An 8,739-nucleotide genomic window follows, 5' to 3' on the forward strand; every position below is an offset into this window, starting at 1 on the left:
GATTTTGTCAAAGAAAATCTATAGGTTAATGTGGTGATATGTCTTTCAAGAGGATAAATAATCTTCTCTAGAATAAAAGACAGACTCATATCAATAAAGCAAAATCAAACAAATTTTTGGAGGTTCTGTGATGGCTCAACAGGACCAACGTGAAAAAAAAAAGAATAAAAGACAGTTACAAAATGACAAAGCAAGTTGAGGCAGAGCCATTGGTCATTTGGATAAACATCCAAAGAATGTATCTTTTGCACTGCTCTGTGGGCTAGCCTTGCATGTAGATCCAGATGATAGTCACCACAATGTTGTCAACATAAATGTTATCACCTTATTATATCATAGTCTTTATCTTTCCTGTCATTCCCATCAATAATACTGTTGGTCCCATCAACACTCTCGGCAATGTCATGTTCACTACCCCCACCATCAATAATAGCACCAGCACTATCACTACTCATACCAACAGCAGCAGCAGCAGCAGCAGCAGCAGCAGCAGCAGCAGCAGCAGCAGCAGCAGCAGGACTACCAGCAGCCACGCCATCACCTGTAGCAACACAATGGTTAGTACATAACGATCGCCCCAATCATCATCGTCATTATAGTCTCCTCCGAAGAGCTACATGACTTGGAAGTTACACTTCAGGAAAAAACACTAGTTTCTGAGTTGGATATGTGAATTTGAGTCCCAGCCTTATCACTACCTATGTGGATTTGTGACATTTCCAGAACTCACTCAGCCTCTCATTCTCAATTTCCTCACTTGAATAACAATGTATGAAATATAAATTATAAGAATGGAAAGGAAAATGTCCTGTCAATACCAAGCAGTTAGGAGATTCTGTTTTCATTTTTTTAATGCCTGTTACACTGTATGCCTGATTTCCCAGGAATATTACCTTAAAGTCAGAACTCAACTCCTATGGCGTATTTACTTTATGCTCAGTTCTTCATCCTTGTAATGGTCCTACCTCCAAGTAGCATGGTATTCAGATATAGTAAGGGTTATTACCTTGTCCTATAAATGGTGGAATATAATTCAGTCTGTAGCATGGGTATCATCTCAATATCTCAACACCCAACTGCCCTGCAATAGTGAGTAAAATATAATCTTAAAGCCACCTAAGCTCTGTGACTACAAGAGTGTCATCTTCCTTTGCTTGGCATACTTTCTTGTACATGAAATGAAATCATAACTTTTCTTAAAGAATTTTCACTGAAATAATGAAAGTTAAACATTCATCATAAAGAGGCACTTAATGGATGTCCATTCTTCCTTTTCTATTATTCCTTTGAGGTTGACCTTAAAACTGTAGCACACAATATAAGGAAGCTAGGGGGAAGAAAAGCAAAAAAAAAAAAAAAAGAGGAGGAAGAAGAAGAAAGGAGGAAAGAACTATAAAACTGCATAACATTCAAACCATTTTTCCAGATGGAAAAATCTACAGCCTGAAAAAAAATTTACTTGTGCTAGGTGAGAGCTCTGACTGCAGAATAAGGGCCAGAAATCTAAACTACAAGAGCCCAAGAGGAGAATAATCACCTTTCTTCATTTTTATTGTATAAGTGAGTAATAATTTCCAAATGAAAGCCACTGATACCATATCTTAAGAAAGAAAGGGTAGGCAACAGCTTAATGTGTGGGAGGGAGATGACCAGGGTTATCTAACCAAGCAGATGTGCGAAGCATCATTCATCTACAGTTGTCTCCGTTGCAAACAAAACTTTCTAACCAGAGTTACTTCAGTAGCTGGGCCGATGTCCTACAGAAGGCACATGTGCCTCGCATGCATGAGTTGTTATTGATTTCCCCACAAAGGCTCATTTAGGGAAAACATGCAGCATGCACAGAAAAGTTAAGGCAAAATGATAGCTGAACTGCTATACACAAAGGGAGCATGTTTCCATCCATTGGTGGGTTAATGGGACCTTATATAATCCTCTCAGAAGCAGGGTTCTAAGCTTGTTGTGTAAATTATGGCTATGGAAGTTTGGATGCAGGTGGCATTGTGAGAAAAAATGGTCAGCAGACTGGAAAAGGAGAGGCCTGAATTACAGCCCAGATCTGCCGGTTGTTCACTCAAGTTCTTTAAATCAACGCACTTCACCAACACACCATGCAAAGAGCAATGAAGCTGTGTAGAATAATGCTTCCATTTATTCCTCTCCAATGTCTCTGGTACTATGCTAGATATAGACGTGGCTGCAGCCCTCTCAATATGTAGAACTCTGTAGAGCAGGATGAGAGTCGTTGCACGAATTCTAATTGTGGTTAATAATAAAGACTCGAAGTCAGCTATCAGGTGGTAAAAACTGCAGGTTCAGAGAAGCAGAGCAACCAGTCACTAGAGTGACTATCAGTGCTCAGACCAAAGGGGTGATCTGGTCCTCAGAATGCATCCTCAGACTAGCTGCCCCAGACTGCTGCCTCAGACTGACAGCTGTGCCAACTGCAATGAGTTCCTGTCTCTTCCAGCCTTGTATTCCTCTCCATGCACATCCATAACACTCCTGTCTCCATCTCTGTAGTGCTGGGATTAAGAGTCTGTGATCCCAAGTGCTAGAATCACCTTTGAGTGAACTCTGTTTCTCTTTTAGACTGGACCAATTTCATGTAGCCCAGAGTGTCCTTGAACTAACATTTCTTTCTAGGTCTGCCCCCCGAGTCCTTGGATTAAAGGTGAGTGCCACCACTGCCAGGCCTCTAGTGGCTTAGTTCTGCACTCTGATTTTCAGGCAAGCTTTATTTGTTAAAATATTACTACAGAGAGTAAACAAGTAATTACTAAAATATATTTATTTTAAACAATTAGGAAGAGAAATGGTTCTGTACTAGGGTAAGAAAGTGAGAATCAGGGAAGACTTCTATGAAGAAATAATACATCAAATAAATAAGATACGTATTTTCAAGAGAACTCATCAAATGACGCAGTCACCGCTCATTCTCATGACAGCCCTTTGGAGTTGTCACTGAAATTATCCACGGTGTTAGCTACTTTTCTCATCCCTGCAACAGAGCATATAATAGAAACAACTTGAAGAAGGAAGAATTTATTTGATTCCTGGTTTGAAACAATATAGTCCTTCATAGCAGGGATGGGGCTTCTTCACATGTAAATGATCCCGGAAGCAGAGAGACCTCAGGCCAGAGCCAGGGCTCAGCTATTACCCAGAAATCTCATCTCTAACAGCCAACCTTCCCCATCAATAATTCACTTCCTTTTTGCTCCATAACCTCTCAAAACCCATCTACCCAAAAAAAAAGTGCTCAAAAAATGAGCTTATAAGGGACATTTTACATCATATCATAATATCCTCATTGGACAAAAAAAAATGTATTAAAGAAGGCTTGACTAATCTGTTCCTGTTCACACACTGCACAAGTGATGAGCACAGAGAACCTCTGATTTGAACATAGGCTTGTTAGACTTCCAACTTGTATTGTATTGTCTCCACTGCTGAAAGCAACCATCTCCCAGACCACTCTAAGAATACACATGCATGCACTCTTGCTCTTTTTCCCTTCATACTCAAACTCTGTGACTCCTTCCTGCATTAGCTATTTTAGCAATAATGTTTCATGTCAATCAACTTCCAAGTGTTCTGACTTACAACCTATGTGGGTTTTCAGGAATTCACAGATCACTGGTCTTAGTCACACATTGTAAAAAAAGCTGGAACCATATTTGTATCTCTCAACTACAGACTGTAGGTTAAATTCAAGGACACTACATATCTTTATTACAGAGTTAGAGACTACCAGACCAAGCTTTCTTCCATGGTAGACCACAGATGTACAAAAGGTCAATCTAAATCATGAAAGCATTATAAAGTCTCAATTCACATTATGCCCTGCAGAATCGATAGTCAATTCAAATCACATGGTTAAGCCCCCAGTTACTGAAATGATAAAAAGTTCTTTGAATTCTATCAGGATTACTTCAGCGTCATATGGATAGATAAATATATGGAATTTACATTACAAATCTATCATGTCCCCTGACACAACGGTTGTTGGGTTTTATTTCAAAGGTACTAGCAAGATGATTGCTCAATTGTTTTTTAACTCTCAGGAATACTACTAAGCTGGGAGCCGATTTGAATAGCTGCCATTACAAGATGGCATTTGGCCCCAGCCTCGCTTGATAGATAACTCCATATTAGGGTTGCAGTTCTTCCACCGGAAAACAGGGTGAGTGGTTGTGATCTAGCTGCCCACACTTCCCCTGACCGGCAGGGGAACATCCTGGTCTGTAATTGACAAGGATGTTCCCCTGCTTTCTTTCCTGCGGGTGGGTCTCCAGAAAAGCAGTTAAAGTATCAAAGTATCAAAAGTTGCTAGGCAGACTCCCTATATAAGCAGCTATAGTTCAGAGCTCCGGGCCCCTTGCTTTCTGGTCTCCCTACAACCAAGAGGCTCCAATAAAGCGTGATTTGAGAAGAATCCTCGTCTGGTGGCTGTTCCTTCCTGCTGGTCAGGGAACTCGCCGCACTACTAAACTACAATTCCCAAGATTCCTTTCTTCTAGATAAGTCCATGTTGTTTTATCTGGTTAAATGAAACATGGAAAAAAAATGAAAATTAGCCACTCTAAGTATGACATAAAGCCTTCCAGGAAATCTTTCTCCTTTCTTCTCTTCAATGCCAGTTGTCTGGAGTCATATGTAAAGTACAATATGTCCTAGTAACCCATTGGTTGGTAGAAACATGAATTCTCATATTTTTGCTTAAATGAAGAAGTCTGAGAGCATCCCTTTGACTAATATAAGCCATACCAGCCTTCAAAGAAGGAAGAATAAACATTTTCAAGTAAGCCTCTGAAACCTCAGGATTGCATATGAGAATATCCAGTTCTAACAAATACATTGTTTTCCTACTGGGTGGACTGAATCAGATTCTAACTCTACCTTTCTGTTTTGACTTTCATACTGTTTTGACTTTCATCATTCCCCAGCTATGGTTAGGGTTAATCCCCAACTAGGATCCTCATTAAGGAAGATATAAAAATACTCCCCTCTTGATATCTACACCTCAGTTTCTCCATCTGAAAATGTACTAGCTGACTCCCCAGGGCATCTCTGCTTCTGACCACAGTAGGGGTTTATATTTAATTGAGTGAGCTTAGGAACTAAAGAGAGGCAAACCCACCTGTAAAGCTGCAGATTGGAAGAGGATTTATCTAGAAGAAATTGGAATCAAGACCATCAACTAAGCAAAGCCTTCTATTTCAGTGATGGGAAATTATTTTGCATAAACAAAATAGCTATTATCTATCCAGACAAGCCCCATGGGCATATGAGTAAATCCTAAAGAGGGTGAAGATGTTGGTTAAAATCAAAACTAAACCAAAAAAGATGGGCCTGAATTCTGTGACACATTGCATATAGATTAGTTTTGTGCTTCCCTCCCCACCTCAGAGTATAACCCAAAGCCCTCCACTGCCTCTGCACTGCAATCTCCGCAGGCATAATCCTCTTCTAAGGTTTTGTAGTCCACAATCCTTCAGGTAAACTTTTCAGCTGAAGTAAAGAGTAGTTTCTATCCAGTGACTGGATAGGACACACATGTTTCTTGATGCATAGTGTTCTGACTCCTCTCCACTGATCATTAGGGAGAGAAATCTAAAGAGTAGAGATTTGGGAGGACAGGCACCTTTGGAAGAGAGAAAATGGAGAATAGGCCAGATTAATAAGGAAAGAGGTCTTCCAAGTGGGCACAGAGGGGTAGAGGGATTAGTGCACAGAGTCCTTTCAAACATAAAAAGGGTGTACACTGATATGGCAGTAGAAGAATCTGCTGGACTCATCAGACATTTCTTCAAGGTCAACAGTCAAACCTGGCTGCAATGAGGCTCCTGCATCACTGAGTATCCTGGGTGTGCCATGGTACATCCTTAAAGTATGATGACCCCTTCACAAAATAGCTCACGTTTTTAGATTATGCTGCAGAACATGATATACCAGACATGTTGTACCTGGCAGAGAGTAAGTGCCCGATAAGTTGCATAAAGTTAGTGGTGGTGCTGATAGTGAGTCATGATTGCACCTGATTTCTTGGCTTTGTACTGTCTGCTCTCCCATCCCAAACACACTAGTGTTTTATTCCTCATCTGGCTTTACAGAACTGGAGTTATTGACATCCTTCCATTGAAGCAAGTTGAGATATTGGGAGAGAAGTGGGACAATTTTTAACTTTGGCCTTGACTCTTGTTCATCTTGAAGACATGGTATATTGATGGTCTTCTAAAGTGGCTATACTTACCCAGATAAGAAATCAGGAAAGCAGCATGCAGCTTATGCTGATTACCACTCAGCTCACATTAAAATAAACTGCATAAAAGTACCAACTTATCACCCCTCTCTTGTCCATACAACTTCAAAATGTGCTTTTGTAGTTCTTCTCATTGAAGAGATGAGTCAATTTTTCACTACTTTAATCTGGTCCCATTCAAATGAATTCCTTAGAATTAAGTAGATGCAATAGTGACTTTGCATGCTCATTCTTGGGATGCTACCATTCTGGCAAGAACATGCTTAGACAGGTCTATGGCTCCCACAAGATGAATGAGAGATACTAAGGCCCAAACATACCCAAATATATTAAGTCCATCTCACTCAGCTAGAGCAGAGACCTCAGCCACCCACGGGCCCATGGTGTCTTAGAGTTACTAATTGCTGTGATAAAGCACCATGATCAAAAGCAAGTTGTGTAGAAAAGGATTTATTTGGCTTATGGTTCCAGATCACTGCTCCATCATTTCCCAAAAGCAGGATGGGAATTCAAATATGACAGAAACCCAGAGGCAGAACCTCATGCAGAGGCCATAGAGTGGTAATTACTGGCTTTTCTCCCTGTGGCTTGCTCAGCTCTCATTCTTGCAGAAGCGAGGACCACCAGCCCAAGTATAATCACGAAGAGGTGGTTCCTCCCCATCAATCACCAATTCAGAAAGTGTCTTACAGCTGGGTCTTTTGGAGTCATTTTTTCCAAGTGAGGTTCCTTCCACTCGGATGACTCTAGCTTGTGACATAAATCTAGCCAGTACATATGAGCAGTCTGGCCAGCATCATCTCAGTCCAGTCAAGGTAAAGTGAACTCCCAGTATCCCAGCACATGAGTAATAAAATCTTACATAGCATTAGGTTTTAGAGTTACCTATTATGCAGCATTATTATTTTAGTGGTAAATAATAAGACACACATGAATAGAGAGCCATTGGCCATGGCTGTCTGGAATGTAACATTAAAGATTCAGAGTTCACATCAGAGCTAAGCAGTACCACAATGAACTTGTGGTACCTGCCAAGAGATGATAAAATAGAGAAACCACACATAAGAAATACATTTTGTCCCTCTGAATAGCATCTAGTAAAATGGATATTTTGGTTGGAGATAATTTTTCCATTCTCTGAACTCAAACTTCCAATAAGAATTACAGTAAAAAGGACGGTTAAAGGGTTTGTTTGTTTACTGCAAGTAGCCTTGAAACGATCAGTCTCAAGTTAGCTCTTTGTAGTAATTCTAGTGCTATCTATTGATCACTTTGTATGTGTGTTCATTCATTGTTTTCTCTCCTCTTGCCCCTTTCCCCTTCTCTCCACATTTTCTTATTCTTTTTACCTTCAAATCTTCTTTCTTTATCTTCTCTCCTCTCTTCTCTCTCCCCTATCTCCTTATCTCTCTTTTACAGCCCAAGCCTTGGACCTCGCTCACTGTTCTATGTGAGCTTCCCTCCCTCCATTCCTCCCTTCTTCCTTCTCTTTCCTACAGCTGAAGAATTGGGTTTCATACTAGCATCCACATGTTTGTTTATAGTCAGACACCAACTAGAAACTTACAGATGAAAGACACTAAAATGTGTCAAGACTCCCTAATACAGCAGTTATCAATAAATTGGTTATGATCCCTCTGGCGGTTAAACTACCCTTTCGCAGGCATCTCATATCAGATATCCTGCATATCAGATATTTACATTATGATTTAGAACTGTAGCAAAATTACAGATATGAAGTAGCAACAAAATAATTTTATGGGTGGGAGTCCCCAAAATTTGAGGAACTTTATTCAAGTGTTGCAGCATAAGGAAGGTTGAGAATCACTACCCTAATATTATCTTATCAAGAGGGAGCCAAAAATTGTGCAAAGAATCTGCTCTCCAAATTTCCAGAGCTTTCGTAGTACAAGACCAACCTTATGACACTCCAGACAGTTTAATTCATAGGTTGAGTTTGAAGATGACAGAATCTGTTTAACATAGAGATGACCTTCCTAACAACTAAAATGTCTCGAAATAAAATCATAAAGGCTTGGGAGATAAGAAGCCCTTTGTCATATGAAGCATTTGGAGAAAATCCTGAGAAAATCACTTCTCCTTTGTATAATGTCTCTCTTTTTTAAATAGTAGGTGATATTAGATTCATTTGTTTTTTTTTTTTGTTAGAAACTTTCTTTCAAAGATTTACCTAACAGCTTTGAGTAAGTGATGGACTATACACACAGCTTCATACCATGCCCAGGAACATTTGCAGGTCAGTAGATTTAGGAAGTTAGGGACCATGATATGAATAATTTTTTAAACCATTAGTACATGCTTTCAACCAAATTGAACATGCAATAGCAGACACATAGAAAGAATAAAGAATATGCTACTTGAAAACACAATAAAAGGAGAAAAGTAAAGATGAAAGTTGTGGTGGTTTGAGAGAAAATGCCCCCAAAGAAAGTGCACTAGTAAGAGGTGTGGCC

The sequence above is a fragment of the Microtus pennsylvanicus genome, chromosome 13 (genome assembly GCF_037038515.1).
Source record: "Microtus pennsylvanicus isolate mMicPen1 chromosome 13, mMicPen1.hap1, whole genome shotgun sequence".
Taxonomy (NCBI): domain Eukaryota; kingdom Metazoa; phylum Chordata; class Mammalia; order Rodentia; family Cricetidae; genus Microtus; species Microtus pennsylvanicus.